Genomic DNA, 20,302 nt, shown 5'->3' with positions numbered 1-20,302 from the left:
ACCAGAATTAATGCTTAATAAATCTTAAGAGATAAGTAATATATGTCTATTTAAAAATCATTACTGCAGTAGAGTTTGTTTTGTTTTGTTTTTGTTTTTTTTTTTTAATTAAGTGACTCTGGTTACTGCCTCCTAAGAAGATAAGAAAGGAAAATAGGCAAAGCTGGACTCTTTGTATTTCAAAACAACTAGTCACAATGGCAAGAAGTTAATAGATAAATCAATAATAGTGGGTAGGCAGTGCATTGAGATGGTGGTCAGGGGACAGCCCAGCTTTATATAATTGTCTGCCTAATAATGTGAGTGCTTACTTGAGCCAGATACTGTTGTAAGTAGTTCACATGGGCTAACATTACATTCTAACCCACCGATAAAGTAGATCCTGTTATCATCTCTACCTTATAGATGCAGAGACTGCAATGCAGGAAGTTGTAACTTTTGCATAAATTTACGTGCATTATATATTTATAACTGTTCCCTAAAATGCTGGCGTTAATAGTATTATCTTTGTTTTTGAGAAAACTGAAGATTACAGGGTTGGAGGCCCATCCCATCCCCGACGCCCCACCCCCAGGATCATCCAGCAAGTAAACAGAACAAAAGCACCAACCTGAGTTTTCTGCCTCCAGATTTCCTGATTTTCCCATGAAACACCACATTGCCTACCTCTCTTACCCCAGTATGCCTCCCTGGGCGCTGCACGGGTCTGCAGTGCTTCCGTTTTCCATATTCCCTTGTCAGAGAAAATGTTAGTGGAGAGCAATAAACCCATCCGAGTCCTCACACTCAGCTGAATGATTCTCAGGTTTCCCATAGAAGCTCTCACATGCTGCCTCGGTGCTGTTCCCTGGAACTCAGCAGCTTTGATGCCTGGCAGTGAAGTCCATCAGGTCATCCCACACCTGCAAATCCTCGAGTATCTCAGAATGAGTCCCTGTCTGGCTACTTTGTCCTCATTGATAGGATCTCCTGAACTGAACTCTATTCATTTGGTATAAATGACCAAGTTGAAATGTCGAAACTGGTTGTGTGTGTGTGCGCGCTTGCATGTGTATGCAATGTGTGTGTATTAAAATTTCACCTTGGGTACCTGGGTGGCTCCGTAGGTTAAGCATCTGCCTTTGTCTCGGGTCATGATCCCAGGGTCCTGGGATCGAGTCCTGTGCTGGGCTCCCTGCTCAGCTGGGAGTCTCTTTCTCCCTTTCCCTCTACACCTCCCTTCTTGCTTGCTTGCTTTAAATCAATCAATCAATCAATCAATCAATCAATCTTTTTTGAAAAAATAAAATTTCACCTTGCCAGATAGCTGCTTTGAGCCCGTCACTGAATTAGGGGTTGGCTGGCCAATCCATCACTGGTGAAGGAACCCAGAACTGAGTGGCGGGGCTTGAGTGATAGGCCTGGCAGAGAACAGGGAAGGCCAGGTCGCAGCGTGTGGGCTCCAGCCAGACTCAGCCTTAGCGTTAGGTCAAGAATTAGCGGCTCACCCTGGACCCACTCACCCATCAGGACCCCTCTTGCAGGTGGTCCCTTATCACTGGAAACAAGGTGATCTTCCCTCCAGGACCTGGAGGCACTATTCAAACTTCAAAGCAGCCACTGAATCTTCCAGAAGTATCCCCTTGTGCCTCCCTGGAGGATGGGGGATGGGGCTGAAAGTTTCACGCTTCTAATCGTGGCTTGGTCTTTGTGGTGAAGGGCTGCATCCTGAAGCCATCCAGGAACTCACTAAGAGTCATCTAAGGCAAGTTATGCCTCCGCCCCAGGAAATTCCAGGGGATTCAGGAGCTCTGTCAGGAACCTGGGTCAAAGATCAAATATATACATATATTTTATTATATATATATATATTTTTTCTTATTGTGCCACAATAATAAAGCAAATATCAATGTAACCACAGCAAGGTTAAGAAATAGAAACTGCCAATATCTTAGGCACCTTGTGTGTGTCTCTTCTGGAAGTACCCCAAAAGTACCATTCCCTTGCTTGAACTATCCTCTCCTTGCTTAGCTTTATGACATTACCACTTGTGTCTCTCTCCTGGAACAATTTTGCCTGCTTTTGATCTCATACAAATAATATCACTCATAGTATTTATGTATGTGATTTGCTTATGTGTGACTATTTTGATCTCATATAAATAAAATCATACTTTGTATTTACCCTTGACGTGCCCTTTTCATTGAACACTGAGATTTAGCCATACTGCTGTACATAGTTATGAGTCGTTAATCGTCATTCAAAATAGTATTCTATGACATAAATATTTGTAACTTCCCTATTTACCTTATTGGATATTGGGTTGTTTCTAATTTTTATCACAGTGTTTGTACAAATGTGTTTCACATGTCTCCTGGTATACAGGTGCAAGAGTTTGGGCTTTTTATGTACAAATTTCTGGGTTTGAGTTATTTCTAGAAGAAACATGCATTTTTGTAATCAGGAGAATAGTGCAAACAGAAGAGACTCTCCTAGGTTTATTAGATCTCTGAACCTCCCTGGGGTACATCTGTGTCTAGAGTGCTGTGACCATCATGAAATCTTAACAAAGGTATCTGGAGCTGGGAGCAAGTGTCAACAGTGAGTGACAGCACAAGAAATTGCTGTTTGGAAACAGACCAAAATTGGGACCTTTCATTTTGGAATGATGTAAGGAAAAAAATAACTGTGACCCAAGGCATTGGCCTTGCAATGGGTATGGCCAGGAAATCGTGTATGTGCACAGAAAGCCCCAGAACTCCAGACCTCCCCTTCCTCCAGCACCGACGGGACACCACCTGGATGTGGGCAGTCATCTCCTGTCCTGGTCTAACACTGACCTCAAAACTGTTCCCCCAAACCAACTCTCCCTTCTGTGTTTTTGTCCTGGTCATTGGTGCCATAATGATGTCCTTACTCAGGCTCAGAAAGCGAGTTATCTTTGCCTCCTGTCTCTCCCATCCTCTCGTCCCATCTATAACCAAACTCTTAGCTGTCCTCTGTAATGTCTCTCCAGAATTGTCGCTTTAGGGTGTCTTCACCTTGAAACTAGCCCCCACCGTCACTTGCCTTCTACTTCTTCCCTTCTTCATTGACTGCACACAAATATTGACAGAGCTCCCAAATCACGGCGTTCATCATTTCCTGCTGAACAGTGGTGATGCCTCTCTGGCCACGCCAGGTATCCAATTATAGTGACCTTCCAGGGATGCTCAAGACTCTTCAAATAAGTTATGGCCCCAATTTACTCCTGTGCAAATTGATTTCTAAGGTAAAGTTGCCCTCTTACCTAGATTTTCCTGAGTATTACAAAGATCTTCAGAAAACTAAATTCACAGAGGATCCTTATTTTGTGGGTTTATCCTCACTTCATCCATGCTCAGGTGTGTGCTCTTCTCTTCCTCATGTGCTCGGTGCTGTATGTTCTTGGCACAATATCCTATTGAAATGCAGTTGTCTGGGATTTCCCTTAAAGCTTGCTTAGAAACTTTTCACAAGCCCAGGGAGTGTTATTTGTGCCCTTATGCATGCAGCCACCACACATGCAAGGTATGGGGACGAGAGTCAAACTGGAACTTGGTGTGTAGCGAGTAAACAGAATTTTTTGCTGAAGGAGTTGCAGTAAATTGAAAAGTAATTGGATCTCAAACATTTTAGATGAATTTAATGAATGATAGGTGATTAAAAATGCTATCATATTACTTAAGGAAATAGAAGAGTCCTGAGCTTAGCAACATACAGAAGCATAAAGTTCTCCAAAGAGACCTGAAAAGATTTGAGTCTAACACCCTTCATTTGTAAATTAAAAAATCGGACTCAGAGTGTTTCCCAGCATGTCACAACTTGTTTCAACTTGCAACAGCATTAATCTCAACATTGTCTAAACTGATCTTGTTCTAGCAGCCTTAACAGAGGACTGCATTACGACGCACTGGCCTAAAAAGAAATGACCATTAGCTGGAGTGAAGAGCATCAATGACCACGTGAAGTCAGTTTCTCATGTAAACTGTAAATACATAAAAGGAGATTTGATTGGACACAAATGATATCAAAAGCGAGAGTGTGACCCTGAAAATTAAACAAGGTACAGATATCGATGATCATCCAAGTAAACAGTTGGTGACACTGTCATGAAAGAAGTAAGAGCTGTGATTCTAGCAACGAGGCAAGTGCTGGGAGAAGAGTTGGCTTTTGAGAGCCACTCATGTGTTCTGAAGGACAACTTGAACCCAAGGTAAGACTCCCCACCCCACCCCCCAAAAAAATCTGTACCATTCATTTGAATGACAAGAGGAAAAACCAAAGGCTTAGCATTTGTTCTGGTATTTCAAAGGAAACTGGACAAAAATAGCATGGATTTGAGGAAAACAGTAATTGGTGATGAGAGGTAGTGCTTTCTCTGTGACCCAGAAACAAAATGTCAAAGTTTGCTCTGGAAAATTACAACATTCCCAGTATCCCCCAAAGCACACATGTCAAAATCACAAATAAAGAGCACACTGCTTTGTCTCTCTGCCATCTGTGGGATGGTTCAAACTGGAGGTCAAAAGCCCATCGATCCCGTCATGCACACATGCTGAAGAGCCACAGGATGCCTTGCAAAGTGAAGGGTGGAATGGGGTCTTTTGGCTTCTCCACACCAGGACCCAGCTGAACAATTTCTAACCAAAATCTGTCACCAAATTTGTCACGGACTTTAGCCTTTACCTCGGATGTTTGGGGAAGACTGGTTATGTGAGGACAGTCTGGATTCGTGGTCTGATGGGCTTAGAAAATCCAGTCAAATGGGTTTCTTTGTTACAGAATTTATTAAAACTTTCAATGTATGTTTCAAAACTCCAAGGAGATAGAATGGTGTGCGATCTCTTCCGATCAAATCCTACCCCAAACTCTGTTTCCCTTGAGCCTGGTGTAGGACAGTATTCCATAGAACATCCTGTAATGAGCCTTGCTTAATTGAGGCATTTCATCCAAATGACTTCCAGAAATTTCAATATAGAAAATCTGTCACTGAGCATGTTCAAAAAATCATGCTGTTCCTGTGTAAATGATTTCCACCCTAGGCTCTAGAGTGTAAGACATTGGTGTGGGTAAGTCTAAGAACTCCACTTTCTGTTAAGTAGTGACTTCGGTACCAGTTAAGAATGGGGGGAGAAGGATCACATGCAGCTCTATCCTCTCCATCCAGACATGTCGACCCACAAGGACAAGGAGTCTGGAAAGCAGAGACACACACTGTAGCCCATGTTTGCCAGGGGGCCCCTGCAGAGAAGAGAGTTGGCGAGGCCCTCATGGCCCAGGAAGCCCAGGGTCACCCCCTAGAGGCAGAGGTGAAATGTGGAACCCCCTAGAGGGTTCCACCTCCTAGAGGAACTGAAGGCTGGCTGAAGTTCCCATCGCCCTCTAAAGCCCTCTCCTCCTCCTGTCAGTCTCCAGAACATTTCCCCAGGAAACATTCAAGCCAAGTGATTTCCAGTTCTTTGCCACCAATAAAATGGAAGCTGGATGTGACCGAGTTGTCATGGTATAGAACACTAAAAATAAACTTTGAGACTGAATTGCTGTGCAATTTTTAGCATGTGACTTGGACGAGGTTGAAAGAATCAATGACATTGCTCTATCAAAACTGCTTCCAACTCCATCTACTTCTTTATGTGAGTGAGATTTCTTGGCACTTAAATCTATACAAATACAAACAGGGATTAAAATTCATGTTGAACTCTGGCTCATTCTATACAATAGTAATATTCATCTGTGGATACTTAAAATAACTGAAAAACAGTTTTTACCCATGTTATTTTCTGTAAAATATTATCTTAATGTGTATAAAAATTTTTAAGCATTGAGGAATGTTTTGTGATAACTGGAAACAAAAACACTTATAATTTCGATATGTACGTGCATGCATGTATTCTTTTTGCAGAAAGGCACAATAGGATGAGAAATGATTTTCAAATGCAAACACAGAATGAAACTTTGTGAGGGACTTGGACTAGTAACACCAGGTCAAGGAAAAAAAGGAACAATGTGAAATTTCTGACTCCAAAAGGAGAAATGGTTCTTGTATTTTATTTTTTAAATATTTTATTTATTTATTTGAGAGAGAGAGAGAGAAAGAGAGAGAGCATGAACTGGGGGAGGGGGAGAAGGAGAAGCAGACTCCCTGCTGAACAGGGAGATCAACGCGGGGCTCGATCCCAGGACCCTGAGATCATGGCCTGATCCCAAGGCAGACACTTAACCGACTGAGCCACCCAGGTGCCCAAGGTTCTTGTATTTTATTATTTTATTATTTTTTAAGATTTTATTTATTTATTCATACGAGATACAGAGAGAGAGAGAGAGAGAGGCAGAGACACAGGCAAAGGGAGAAGCAGGCTCCATGCAGGGAGCCTGATGTGGGACTCGATCCCAGGTCTACAGGGTCACACCCTGGGCCAAAGGCAACACTAAACCACTGAGCCACGCGGGCTGCCCAGGTTCTTGTGTTTTAAACATGGGTGATCATAGCTATCAAATTGTGTGGATATTCTAGTGGATGTACTTAAGAGAATGATGTCATGATTTTGTGTGAAATTTTATTTTGCAGCCATTTAAAGGTATAACAAAAATTGTAGAAAGCAACTTAAAAAGGTGTGGGCAGATACATGGTTTTTCAAAGTCCTTGCAGGAGATTACATGAACAAGATATTTTAAGATTATCCTTTTTAAAAAAAAAAAAAGATTTATTTACTTATTTGAGAGAGTGTGCATGTGCAAGCATAGGGAGGGTGAAGGGAGAAGGAGAGAGAAACTTTAGCAGACTTCTCACAGAGCTCAGAGCCCAACACAAGGCCTGATCTCACGACCCCAGTATCATGACCTGAGCTGAAACCAAGAGTTAGACCCTTAACCGACTGAGCTACCAGGGGCCCCAAGCTTACCCTTCTTAAACAGCATAATGTCTTATTTTTTCAGCTCATGTGCAGGTTACCAATTGCTGTGTAGGAAATCACCCCAAACTGGATGGCATAAACAACGACTTTATGCTATGCTATTATATATATATTGCTATATATATATATATATATATATATATATATATATATATATATAATTTTTCTTACAGTTCTGGGGTTGACTGGACTTCGCCAGGTGTTCTCACTCAGGATCTTGCGTGCAGTTGTGGTCAGATGGTGGGAGTGTCTGGAGGCCTCTCAAGGGTTTTCTCACTCCATGTGTCTAGTGGGTGACAGGTGTAGTGTCAGCCGAGATGGCAGCTGTTGCTGGCAACACCTACACGTGGTCTCTCTCTGCATCTTGGGCTTCCTCACAAAATGACAGCTACATACCAAGGGTGAATGTCCTGAGTCTGAGGGAGAGAAAAAGAGAGAGAGGGTGAGAGAAAACTAGGGCAAGTTGTATGAGCTTTTATGAACTAGCCTTGGAATTCACAGAGCATCCCTTCCATTGCATTCACAATGGCCAGCCCAGGTTCCAGGGCAGGAGACAGACTCCACCCCATGCTGTTGGAGTGGCAAGGTTCTAGAAGAGCATGTGGGATCAGAAATATTTTTGCAGCCTTTCTGGAAAATACAAAAAAACTACCACAGATTGCTGTGCGGGTCAGGAAGGGAAATACTCTGCTGTGATACCATCAAGGCAGAAGACAGGTGGACAAATAGCTCTGCTGTATGCTGGCTGCATCCCAGCCTGATCTCAGAGGACCGATCTACTTCCAGGGCAGGAGGATTCCAGATAGCACGCTGGAGCTGAAAGGATCCGTCACCTTGCTTCTGCTGGTGCTGACAGCTGGTCAGGGCCTGGCGGTAGGAGGCTGAAGCGCTCGCTGCCCACTGCTCTCCCGTGGGCCTGACATCAGCTCTGTGCTCCACGAGGCTTCCACCAGGTTAGCCTGTGGCAGAGAACAGGTTTGGTTGAAAATATTTGAAAACAAGTAGGAGACGTTCCCTCACCACTGAAGCCTTCCACGTACATTTGGTGTGCAAGGGTGTCCACTTGTCCCCCCTAGGATGATTTTCACTTAGTTGGAAAATGTCAGTTAAAATTTACACCCTTACTATAGTGGAAAAAGATGTAAAAAATAGAAATGGCTTTCTTTTCAGACACTGTCACCATCTCTCTCTTGCATATGGCTTCCAGCAAAAGGTTTGTTTCTTTTTTTTTCCCCCCCCTTTCCTTCTATTTCACTGATGATTTGGCTATGGAATCTCAGAGAACTTGGGCCTTTGCCTATAACTAAGAATGTAAAGGCCTTACACAGAAAATGTGGAAGCGTATAAAAAATCTTCAATATATACTATTTTCAGATTGCATATCAACATAACATTTAGGATTCAAGTCTCCTATCTTTATCTCTGTAGATGCTACACCAGAGCTACCACCGTCCTATGTATAAATGTGTGGAAATGGCCCAAGAGCCACTTTCAACATTTCCAGAACTTCGATCTTTATATCTACTTAACTACTTGAAGGGTGTCACTTGCTATGGTGGGACCCAAGAACACTATCGATTGTGTATGTTATTTCCGGTAATTAAAATATTTCCTCCAAGACAGGCTGCATATATATTCCAGCTGGGCAGGGCAAGCAGAGGGAAGGACTCTTGGATTTTATCCTGGGCTGTTACACCTTGCCATTCCATGTATGTGTAGAAGAATCATTTCAAGCCCAAGACATTTAACAGTATGAGTTTAGGTCTATGTATCTCATCTCTCAGATTTGCCACGATGATCCTCGTCACTGTGGAAGTGGAAATATGATTCTCCTCAGTTAAAGGTTCTATTTATGACCAGGTATTTAATCAACTGGGAGTAATATTTGGGAAAAGGAAAATGATCTAGTGAGTTATGAAGTTCTACGATGCGTGGTTACTTAATATGCTATTTCCCCTTAGGTTTTAAAAGCCAACTTAATTGTCGTCTGGTTAATAAGTTTGAAATATATTGGCTATAACTAAAGAAGACACATAGAAACCATTGACATCTAGACATCTCAGCAGCTGGAGAAAATGCCAGCATAATTCCTAAATTGAGAGTTTTAGTGACAAAGCAAGATACGCCTGGAGGAGTCACACAGCCAAAATTATCCCTGCCATTTCCACCAAATGTTTCCAAAGAGCTTCTAAAATGGTGCCTGCAGTATGGAGTTAGCCATTTCCCACTTGTAGGACCTATGGATTATAGCTCCTGCCCAGGTCCAAAAGTCCCTTGATTTTTACCAGCAGCACAGGATTCGGGATACCTAGGCTGGCTCTGATCCTATCTCACCCCAAAGTCCAAAGCTTCTAGTAAAAAGAGCCTGTGTAGCCAACTTCCAAGATGGCGTCAGGAATCGCCCACTCCTGGCACCCCCACCCTACACCGTACACCCTCGTAGTCCCTCCCATTGTACCAGAGTTGGTCTGTGTGACCCACCGTGGTGGTATATCACTTCTGACATTCTCTCTGTCTCACTCTGGGGGAAGCTGGCTGCCATGTCGGGAGCAGCCCTATGGAGAAGCCCATGTGTTAAAGAACTGAAAGACCTTTGGCCAAAACAGCCAGTGAGGAACAGAGACTTACCTCAACCACGTGAGTCTGAAGCTGATCCCCCAGCATGGTGAAGCCTTGAGCCAGAACCACCCAAGTAAGCCACACCTGATTCCTGACCCTCCTAAGCTGTACAAGGTAATAAATATTTATCTTAAGATACTGAATTTTGGGGGTACCCTGTTGTGCAGCAATACAGAACTAATACATGACTAAAATTCTATTTTAAGTCCAAGACTTAAATCCAAGACTGGTGAGCTTGTGGTGTCCCTCCTCTGAGCACTGCGTATTTCACGTCAAACAGGAGAGGACACAGGGTTGAAGAGTCCAGTGTATCGGTCAAGGTCCAGGCCCAAACTTCAGCAGAGAGAATAAAACTATTAACTAGGTATCAGGTACTAACTAGGTAACTGAAAAGGCGAAAAAAGAACTCTCAGGTCTCACAGAGGTGGTTATTGCAGGGCACATTTCCACCCTTGGGCTGAGGACACAAAGTGGGAGGTTGGAGTTATCAACTGTCAGAAGCTCTGAGGAGGGGGTGCCACTCACTGGTGTGGGGGTCTTTGAGGCACAGGAAGGTGCCCTGGGCCCCAGATCCCAGGAGGAGCAGATGCTGCTGGCTGGTGCTGGAATCTAGGAGAGGAGTTGGGACAGCCGTCTCTCCCTCTGGGTGTTGAGAAGCCACCAAGAGGGTCCAGGAGCTGCTGCAGGGAGCTGGGTGCAGGGGTGTTGGGTGTGGCTCCTGGGAGTCCCAGCAGCAGCTCCAGTCCTGCTGCATCAGGCCTGCAGTTGCCCTCCCTCGCCCAGACTGGCCATCCTAACCCAGAGGCTACCCTTCTGCAGAGTGTCCAAATCACAGAGTGGTGGTGGGGGAGGGGGTGGACTTGGAGCCCAGAGACAGTAACTCAATCCCTGGCTCACCTTGCAGCCCCTCTGGACTTTCCTTACTTATTTTTCTTCATAGCATTTGCCACCCTCACGTATGATAGAATTTACCTATACATGACCTCTGTCTCACTGCTGGAACTCGGGCTCCCCCAGGGCAGGGACCCTTGTCTGTTTGGTTTGCTGTGTCTGCAGTGCCTAAACAATGTCTGGTACGTCAATGGCATCTGATAAATGTTTGTAGAATAAGTAGATTAACAGATGTGACCCCTTCGACACATAGGAGATGGATCTCTGAAAAGAAGTGTCTCCATGTTTTAGCAAGAGCAGCTTATGAGGATGGAGTGTTTGTTCTCATAGACAGTAGAACACGGGGGAGAATTAGCAGGACACGTCCTTCTGTGTATACCTTGTCCCCATGTGATTTGCAATTGCTTCTTCATCAAATGGAGTTTGCAGGGATCATAGGGTACATAGTGTTTTGGGATGATTCTCAGGAGTCATCGTCAGCCGCAAAACCAGGGCTTGACAAACTTGTTCAGAAGTGTCTTTCCCAGTCAAGAAATTTTTTTTTTTCAGTCAAGAAATTTTTAAATTTGATTGACTCAACCAGCATGGGTGAAATTTAAGTTTGAGATTTTTTTTTTCTCCTTTAAATATTTTACTTTAGGGGATTAACGTTTCAGTTAGCATTTTTGGAATATATTTTTTTTCCCCTGGTAGGCTTTGGCAAATTCTGATAAAATTAGAACATTAAGTATGGCCTTTCCTTGTTCCTTGCTTGCAGTGCTTCTGGAGGATTTTTTGAGACATGAAAGTTTGAAGGAATGTGTGAGTTTTTAAGAACTTACTTCCAGAACCAATGGAACTCATTTAGAAGCCTGTGTAAAATACGTCTTACGGCATTGTCTCTAGGTGGAAGCTTACTTCATATAATCAGTCATATATGTGGAAATACAGACTGCTCTCCTCTGCTCACAGCAGTGGGGAGGAGACAGAACAGGAAGACATTTCTGGGCCTCCTCGTAGAGATTTTCTTTGCTGCCTGCTGGTGGGACGCATGACAGATGACAGATCCCTGGGCACACAGAGCGGTGTCTCCTCTCAGCGGGGGCAAAGGCAGCTGAGCCGGGTGAGGAAGGAGAGTCCAGCCATGCTACAGGTCAAGGTAAACCTGGACGGAGGGACAGGATGCCAAGCAACATGGGAGGAGGCCAGAGCCTTTGGAGAAAAGAACATCTCTCTAACATACCAATGGTGAGAGTTTCCAAATACAGAGTGCAGTCCTGTGCCCGTCACTCAGCTGTGACACTAGCAGCGTTCTGCTGTGCTTGTCTCATCTGACTTGCTCTCTTTTCCTTTTTTTCTGGAGTATTTTAGAGCAATTCTCAGATGTCATGTCACCTTGCCTGTAAATACTTCAGGATGCATCTTAAAAGGCAGGGCCATGATCCTAGGTAACATCACATCAACAACTAATTCTGATGCCTAGTGTTCGTTCAGATGTCTCCCACTGTCTAAAACAATTGCCTGCTTAGAGTTTGGGAAGCTGAACAAGACCTATTCATGACACTTGACTGTTATATTTCTCAAGTTGTAGTCAAGGGTAGCTTTCCCCAACCCCCACCCCTCTCCTCCCCAGGTGCCCGACTTTAATGCCACCCATGTGTTCACAAAGCTGGGTCAGTTGTTCTGAGGAAGCCTCCATCCTGGACTTCTGACAGTTTCCCATTTCACCTGCTCTCCCCTGTTTCCCACAGGCAAGAAGTTAGATCTAGAGGCTTTATGTTATTTCAAACTGGGTCATTGAAAAAAAAGTTTTCCTAAAAATATTTCACGAGGGATGCTGTGTACTTCTGATGGTAGCACGCCAGGGCGCATCTCACGGTCCTTTGTCTGGATTTGTAGTGACCGACTCAGAGGTTCAAGTAAGCATTTCCTTATAAACAGCCTGATCATGTCACTATAAAGTCCCCCATCAATTTTTCACGTAATGATTTTGCTAAACATCAATCACCACTGCCTGCCTCAGCAGCCACATTCGTTATCACACATTGCAGTCTTTTCGTTCATTGTGATGTTAGGGACTGCAGAATGGTGGGTTGCTAATTTTGTCTTTCTCTTCTGGTTATCTGACATACAGCTCATACTGGGAAGGCAGGACAAAAACTATTTTATTTTTTTACTGAGAGAGGGAGAGAGAGAGAGAGAGAGAGAGAGAATCCTAACCAGGCTCCATGCCCAGAGAATGAGCCTGACATGTGGCTCTATCTCATGACTCTGAGGTTATGACCTGAGTTGAAGTCAAGAGTTGGACACTTAACTGACTGAGCTACCCAGGTGCCTCAGGACAGTTACCTTTTATTTCCAATTATCAATTTTTTAAATGAGTCAGTGTTCTGGAAGCTTACCCTGGGACCCAAAAAGTTTTATTTTATTTTTGTCTCCTCTTAATTTTTTGTTTTTATTTGTACTTCCTGTCCTAGACTGGGAATCAGCCATTTCTCCAAAGAGCTCTGCTTGTGTCTGGGAGTTGATGGTATTGGAGAACACAAACTAGTGGAAGGGGGTGCTTATTACTGCTAAGTCATCATTGCTTCTTGGCATTTGCAGTGGAACATTAAAAAAATTTTTTAAGAGAAAAAGTGAGTTTCAATTGATAATTACAGTTCAGAGATAAGATTTTTGGGCTTTTTCTTTGTTAACTTTTACTTGTAACTAATTTCTCTTACCCTGAAAATCTTGGTCCCTGATACCATTAAGCATAATTATTTCCTTGCTTACCTTACAATGTCTATGTATCTGTTTAGAAATAACAGCATCAATATTATTACTGACAATATGACAACTAAATAAACTTTATGACTGATTTCTTTGCAGATCTTGTCACCCTTAGAACATCTCCACTGGGCACGTCGAGTAAAACTACTGTGTTCTACAGTCAGCTGGTATAATTCTTTGCTTGGTATGGGTACATCACCAACCTGAGATACAATTAGATTCATGTGTTCCATTATTTTAAAATTTTTATATATTGCTTTTTTCTTTAATTAAAAAAATACATTATAGTCAAAACTATATATTAGGAGACATCACATTTCTCCCTTGTTCTATCCCTCCTCCATCAATAACCATTTCAGGGAATCCCTGGGTGGATCAGTGGTTTAGCGCCTGCCTTTGGCCCAGGGCACGATCCTAGAGTCCTGGGATGGAGTCCCACCTCGGGCTCCCTGCATGGAGCCTGCTTCTCCCTCTGCCTGTGTCTCTGCCTCTCTCCCCACCCCCCCGCCCTCTGTGTGTGTGTGTGTGTGTGTGTGTGTGTGTCTTTTATGAATAAATAAATAAAATCTTTAAAAAAATAACCATTTCAATTGGTTTTTGGTTTATCCTCCCATTTTATTTCTCTATAAATATAAACATATATGAATCTCTATGTGTATATTCTTCTCTTTCTCCTTCTCCTTCTTCTTCTTTCTCCTTCTCCTTCTTCTTTTTAGAGAGAGAGAGAGAAAAAAAAGAGTATGAACAGGGAAGGAGGGGCAGAGGGAGAGGGAGAGAGAGAATTCCAAACAGGCTCCATGTTCAGCACAGAGCCTGACATGGGGCTTGATCTCAAGACCCTTAGATCACTCCCTGAGCCAAAATCAAGAGTCGGATGCTTAACCGACTGAGCCACCCAGGTGCCCCTATACCTTCCCTCTGACACAGAAGTTAGCCTGTTACACACACTGCCCTGCACTATGCTCTCTCCACTCGACTCATACCTGGAAAGCTCACGTCAGTGTATAGAGAAGAGCTCTTCCTCTTCACAGTGCAGCATCATGGAGGTACTATAGATTTCCAGCTCCTACTGATGGACATTTAAGCTGTTTCCAATCATTTGCTATTAAAAATAATGCCAAATCTATTAACTGAGAGCACAGATTATTTCGTATTTTGCAAAGGTAACTTTGGGATAGATTCCTTGGTTGGGACAGCTGGGTGAAAGAGTAAATGCATACATGATTTTGGTAGCTGGTGTCCAATTCTTCTGCATAGGGGTCGTTCCATTTTATCATGAATGATGGACAAGATTCCACCCCCTAGGTCTGGTCCCCCCCCAGGTCTGGTCAACAGAATGTATGGTCACTTTTAGTCTTCTGTCCATCTGCTTGGTGAGAACTGGTTATCTGGTGTAGTTTCCATTTATACTTATCTTGCTATGAATGAAATGGACCACCTACTTGTGTATGTAAAGGCCATCTTGTTACTTTACCTGTGAAACCTTTCTCTCGTGTGGTTGGACATGTTCTTTTAGATTTTTAGGACATATGTATGTGTGGCACGTTAGCTTGACTGGAGGCTTGTCTGATAATTAGAGGTGTCTAATGTTCAAGTTGCTGGTTTGCTGTCACGCCCTCCCCTCTGTTGTCACAACCCTCAGTAAAGTCTGCCTTATGTGTTGGACTTTCCAGTTCCATCTTCTGTGTCCTACCTTTATTTGATCTCTGTGTTATCTTTATCTCTCTGTGCTGTATTTTGGGTTATCTCCCCAGATCCATCTCCCAGTTCAGTAATTCTCTCTCTAGCAGCTTAAAATTTCTTTTTCCTGTGGCAAAATACACGTAACATAAAAATTTACCATCTTAATCATTTCAAAGTGTATGATTCAATGGTATTAAGTACATTCATGCTGTTGTGCAACCATCACCACCGTCCATCTCCAGAACTCTTTCATCTTGTAAAACTGAAACTTTATACCCCTTCCCCTGGTACCCACGTCTGTACTTTCCAATTCTGTGATTTTGACACTCTAAGGACCACATATACATGGAATCACATGGTACTTGTTTTTCTATAACTGACTTATTTCACTTAGCATCATGTTGTCAAGGTTCATCTTATAGCAGATGTTGGAATTTCCTTCCTTCTTAAGGGTAATATTTCATTGTATGTGTATACCACATGTGGCTTATCCACTCATCTGTTGATGGACACACGGGTTGCTTCCATGTTTTAGCTATTGTGAACAATGCTACCATGAATATAGACATAAAATATCTCTTTGGGATCCTGCCTCAATTCTTTTGGATCTATAGTCAGAGGTGGAGTTGCTGGGACATATGATAATTCTATTTTTTAATCTTTTTGAGGCAATGCCATACTGTTTTCCATCACGGTTATATTATTTTACATTCTCACTAACAGTGCACAAGAGTACCAACTGCTCCTCATCCTCCTAATGCTTGTTCGCTTGTTATTTTCTGATTTGTTTTTTGATAGTAGAAATGCCGTTATGGTTTGGATTTGCATTTCTCTAATGATTGGTGATGCTGATCGTCTTTTCATGTTTTATTGGCTTTCACATATCTTCTTTGGAGAAATATTTATTCAAGTCCTTTGTCTATTTTTAAATTGGGTTGTTTGGTTTTTTGTTGCTGAGTTTCAGGAGCCCTCCACATATGCTGGCTATTAATCCCTTATCGGATCTACGATCTGCAAAGACTTTCTTGCATTCTGTGGCTTGCCTTTCTACCCTTTTGATGGTGTCCAGTGAGGCACAGTTGTAAATTTTCACGGAGTCCAACTTGTCTATTTTTATTTTTGTTGCCTGTGCCTTTGGTGTCATATCCAAGAAATCATTGCCAATTCCGATGTCGTGAAGCTTATGCCATATGTTTTCTTCTAAGACTTTTATAGTTTTAGCCATTATGTGTAGGTCTTGGATGCATTTTGAGTTAATTTTTGTATATGGTGTTAGAGAAGGGTCTGACTTCGTTCTTTTGCATGTGGATCTCCAGTTTGTTGAAAAGACTGTCCCTTCTCTATTGAATGGTCTTGGCATCCTTGTTGAAAATCATTAGACCACATATGTGAGGGTTTATTTCTGGGTTCTCTAGTCTATTCCATTGGTCAATATGTTTGTCCTTATACTAGTACCACACTGCTTTGATTGCCATAGCTTTATAGTAAGCTTTGAAGCCAGGAACTGTGAGTTCTCCAACTTTGTTCTTCTTTTTCAAGATCATTTTTGCTATTCAGGGTCCCTTAGATTCCATATAAATTTTAGGATGAATTTTTCTAGTTCTGCAGAAAACGTCATTGGGATTTTCACAGGGATTGCACTGAATCTGTAGATTACCCTGGGTAGGATTGCAATTTTAAAAGTATTAAAATCTCCAGTTCATGAACGTGGGAGGTTTTTCTGTTTATTTATGTATTCTTCAATTTCTTTCTGCAACATTTTGCAGTTTTCAGTGTACAAGTCTTTCACTTAGTTGGCTAAATCAATTCGTAAGCATTTTATTCATTGTGATGTTGTTTTAAATGGAATAATTTTCTTATTTTTACTTTTGTAAAAGTCAGCTCCACCCCCTAATGTGGGGATTGAACTCACCACCCTGAGATCAAGTCACACATCCTCTACCCCACCAACTAAGTCAGCCAGGTGCCCCTGGAATTTTTTCCTTAATTTCCTTTTCAGACTGTTTATTGTTAGCATCTAGAAATGCTCCAGTAGTTTTTAATCTGGGTTTGAACCTTCCATTGAGTTTTCAATTTCAGTGACTGTACCTTGTGATTTTCTTGTTTTTAATTAGTTCTTTGATTTCTTTTCTCACATCATTTTAGTTACTCTTACCTTAGAGCCTACAGCTCTTTGGTTTCTAATCTTTCTCTTCATTTTATCTGCTGATTCTTTCTTTCACTTGGAAATTGGTTTCAGTAGGTTCTAAAATGTTTTATTGTAAACCTACTTTCAGCAAGCCATTGAATATGACAATTTTGTGTGGTCGGTATTGAGGGCTCACTCTGGAGAAGTTTTGCATTTGCTCCTGCCAAACACCCTAGGGGTATCACTCACCAGGAATAATTTTTTATGTTAATTTATCCGCATTAGAATTTCTCAATGATTAGAATTTCTCAAATGAACGGGGCAGTATATATTTCTGTCTCCATTCCCCAGGAGGGCAGACCTGTGGCTGTGAATTTTCAAGGGAGATGTTTCTTTCCCCTCTGGAGCTCCTGTGGACATATGGGCTTCCCCATGATGGTCCTGGATGAGGGATAATTTTCTCTTTGGTCTACACTTTAACTTAGATTGCAGGCCTGAGAGAGAGATCAAGAGAGAGAGAGGGATCGAGAGAGAGAGAGAGAGAGAGAGAGAGAGAGAGAGAGAGAGAGGTGTCTCACTTCCAACGTCCTGCTTCACATGGGAGTGAAGCCTTCTCTCCAGTTCCCTGTTGGCTCCATGCCACCATGCTGGTTTTGGCAGCTTCCCTCAGGAGGTGCCCACCCCCAATCAGGTTCTGATGTTCAGCTCGCTCAGCGTGTGTCCTCCCTAGACGCACCCCCTGCCCTCATCGCCCTGGGCACCTGTGGAGGGTGCTCCTCTAAGTGCCTACGTCAGCACTGGGCACTGAACAAAATACCTGTTAGGCTTCTTGACAATTCTGTCTCTGTCTCAGATGATCTTTATGAGGAATCAGACATTCAAAACCTTAGCAGAACCATCACCCAGAAAGATGCTCGGGACCTGGAGGCACCTTTCCAGCAGCAGAGGGTGTCAGAAATTGGAAGGGTGTGTGGTGAGCCAGGCCACAGGGATTTGGATGGTCCTGGAGCTGCCACTCACAATGTGGAAAGCCCCATAAGTAATTATCCTTGAACCACAACAAAAGCTCCATGAAACAGGGTCTTATGGACAAGAATGCTCTTTCCTGTTAACTTCTACATCTTTGTCCTCAGAAGCCCCTTCACCATTCAAGTGAAACACTGGGCCCAGTCTGTCTACTGACTGTGGTGTGCCCTTGGTCACTCTCTTCATGTCTGTGAGTCCAGGTTCTATAGAATGGAGAGACCACATGTTTGCCTACCTTCGAGGATTTATCCATGGCTTTGAGAACTAAAATTAAATGTAAACTGACCTGTACATTAATTGTTTGAGGTTCACGTGACCTTGATTCCAAAACCAGATAAGAATAGCACAAGAAAAGAAACCACAGGCTCTATTTTATTCTCAAAAATTCCAAGTAAAATATTAGCTAATAGAATCCAACAGTATCTATAAAAAGTGATCATACCTCATGTTCATACCTACTTAGGACTTATTCAGAATTGCAAGGCTCGTTCACACCAGAGGTCAGTGTAATAAACTAACTAAGAAAACTAGAGAAAAACAGTATCAATGAATAGAATAAAATATTTTACCAAATTTGCTCCCAAATTGTGATTCAAAATCTCCCCAAAGCAAAAACACCTAACAAAGGGTTCTTCCTAAAACTGATCAAGACTATATATTACAACAAAATCCCAGAGGCAGGTCATGCATAATGGAGAAAGTCTGACATATTAAGATCTCGAATAAGGGGATCCCTGTGTGGCTGAGCGGCTTGGCACCTGCCTTCCGACTGGATGTGGTCCTGGGGACCCAGGATCAAGTCCTGCGTTGGGCTCCCTGCATGGAGCCTGCTTCTCCCTCTGCCTGTGTCTCTGCCTCCCTCTCTCATGAATGAATAAATAAAATCTTAAAACAGAAAAAAAAAAAAGGATCTCAGATAAGACAAGGATGCTGGGACGCCTGGGGGGCTCAGTAGTTGAGTGTCTGCCTTCGGCTCAGGTGGTGATCCCAGGGTCCTGGGATCGAGTCCTACACTGGGCTCCCTGAATGGAACCTGCCTCTCCCTCTGCGTCTCTCTCTCTCTCTCTCTCTCTGTCATGAATAAATAAATACAATTAAAAAAAAAAAAGACAAAGTTGCCCTTTCTCTCACCCCCTATTCCTTTACTGCAGCACTGGAGGTCCTGGTTAATGTTATTGAGCCATTTCAGGAAAAATAAAATTGCAAAAAAAGAAAAACTTAAGGAAAAGAGAAGGGAAAACTCTTTGGCTTTCATTTGACTTCACAATTCGTTTTCCTCCACCACCCAGTTATCATGTCTCTGGGCCTGGGGGTCATCATGTCTGGCACTTTGATCAAAAAAAATCCATCGGCAGTAGACGCTAGTTTGCGAAAGGGGACCCCGTCTGAGCTCTGAAGTAGCAGAGAGGGAATAAGATCCACGCGTGGAAACCACTTACACAAGCCAGAGAGGCAACCTTCCACGAATAGTCCCTCTCTAGGGGCTGTCCCCGGCTGAGGCTCCGCCGCCCGCCCCTCGGGGCCCGCGCCCCAGGACCCCGCTCCCGGGCCGCCGTCCTCGCGGCGCCCAGCAGGTGGCGCCCGGCCTCCACCGGCCGGAGCCCAGGCGCCGCGAGCCCCGCCGCCGAGTCCGCTCCGAAAGCCGCCGCTGCCCCGGTCGCCGTCCGCGCCGCCAGGGCCCCGCTCCCGAGGCCGCGCAGGTGCACCAAGGGCCCGCCCCGCCCCGCCCCGCCCCGCGCGCCCCGCCTCCCCCGGGCAGCCCGCGAGCCCCTGCAGGAGGCCCCCGTCGGGGTCGGGCCGCCGCGGGGCGAGCAGAGCCTGGGGGCGTCGGAAAGGACGGGGGGGGGCGGGGGGGGGCAGGGCCCGTCCTCGCTTCCCCTCCCCCATCCCTGCGCGCCGCCGGGGACACGCGACAGGTGGCCAGACCTCGGCGGGCAGGTCTGAAGGCGGCCTCCCCGGGATGACCCGCCCGCCCCGCCCCGCCCAGGTGCGGCGGCCACAGCGGCGTCCCCGGCGGTATGATTATCAACAACAACGACGGCCCGGACCCAGCACGTGCTCACCCGGCCGCACCTGGCCCCGCGCTCCCCGCTCCCCGCGACGGATTCCGTGTCAGGGCCGGAAGCGCCACCGCCGCCAGGGCAGACGAGGTGGCGCCACCCAAACACCTGCTGGGCTGGGCCTGAGAAAGTGGCCCCAGGTGAGTCGCCCATCCCCACCCGCCCGCCCTCCCCACCTTCCTTCTCGGGTTCCCATCCACCTCGGACCAGCCTTCCAGAACCTCCCACCC

At 44.2% G+C, this 20,302-nt stretch overlaps 1 protein-coding gene and 1 long non-coding RNA gene across 4 annotated transcripts in view; one reads left to right on the top strand and one right to left on the bottom strand.

The window, feature by feature from the left end:
• The window catches only part of KIDINS220 (kinase D interacting substrate 220), a 104,117-nt gene extending 98,436 nt beyond the window's left edge, over positions 1-5,681 (top strand). The window contains exon 34 of one of the 2 annotated variants that reach the window (XM_038560720.1): positions 3,880-5,681. The gene's annotated coding sequence lies outside the window, so the exon portion shown is untranslated. The remainder of the gene's footprint in view (positions 1-3,879) is intronic. The other variant, XM_038560719.1, reaches the window with a different exon arrangement.
• LOC119869817 lies at positions 1,219-20,222 on the bottom strand. 2 transcript variants are annotated; one of them, XR_005372031.1, is made up of 5 exons: positions 20,086-20,222; positions 9,543-9,638; positions 7,748-7,873; positions 7,086-7,330; positions 1,219-1,801 (listed from the first exon to the last, which is right to left on the bottom strand). It is a non-coding gene; the product is annotated as an uncharacterized LOC119869817 (long non-coding RNA). The 2 variants fall into 2 exon arrangements; XR_005372032.1 differs by having other exon boundaries at positions 20,076-20,163.
• Between the last annotated feature and the right edge of the window lie 80 nt (positions 20,223-20,302).

This window comes from Canis lupus, chromosome 17 (genome assembly GCF_011100685.1).
Source record: "Canis lupus familiaris isolate Mischka breed German Shepherd chromosome 17, alternate assembly UU_Cfam_GSD_1.0, whole genome shotgun sequence".
Classification (NCBI taxonomy): domain Eukaryota; kingdom Metazoa; phylum Chordata; class Mammalia; order Carnivora; family Canidae; genus Canis; species Canis lupus.
The sequence above is the reverse complement of the archived record's forward strand: the minus strand, read 5'-3'. Positions and strand labels throughout refer to the sequence as shown.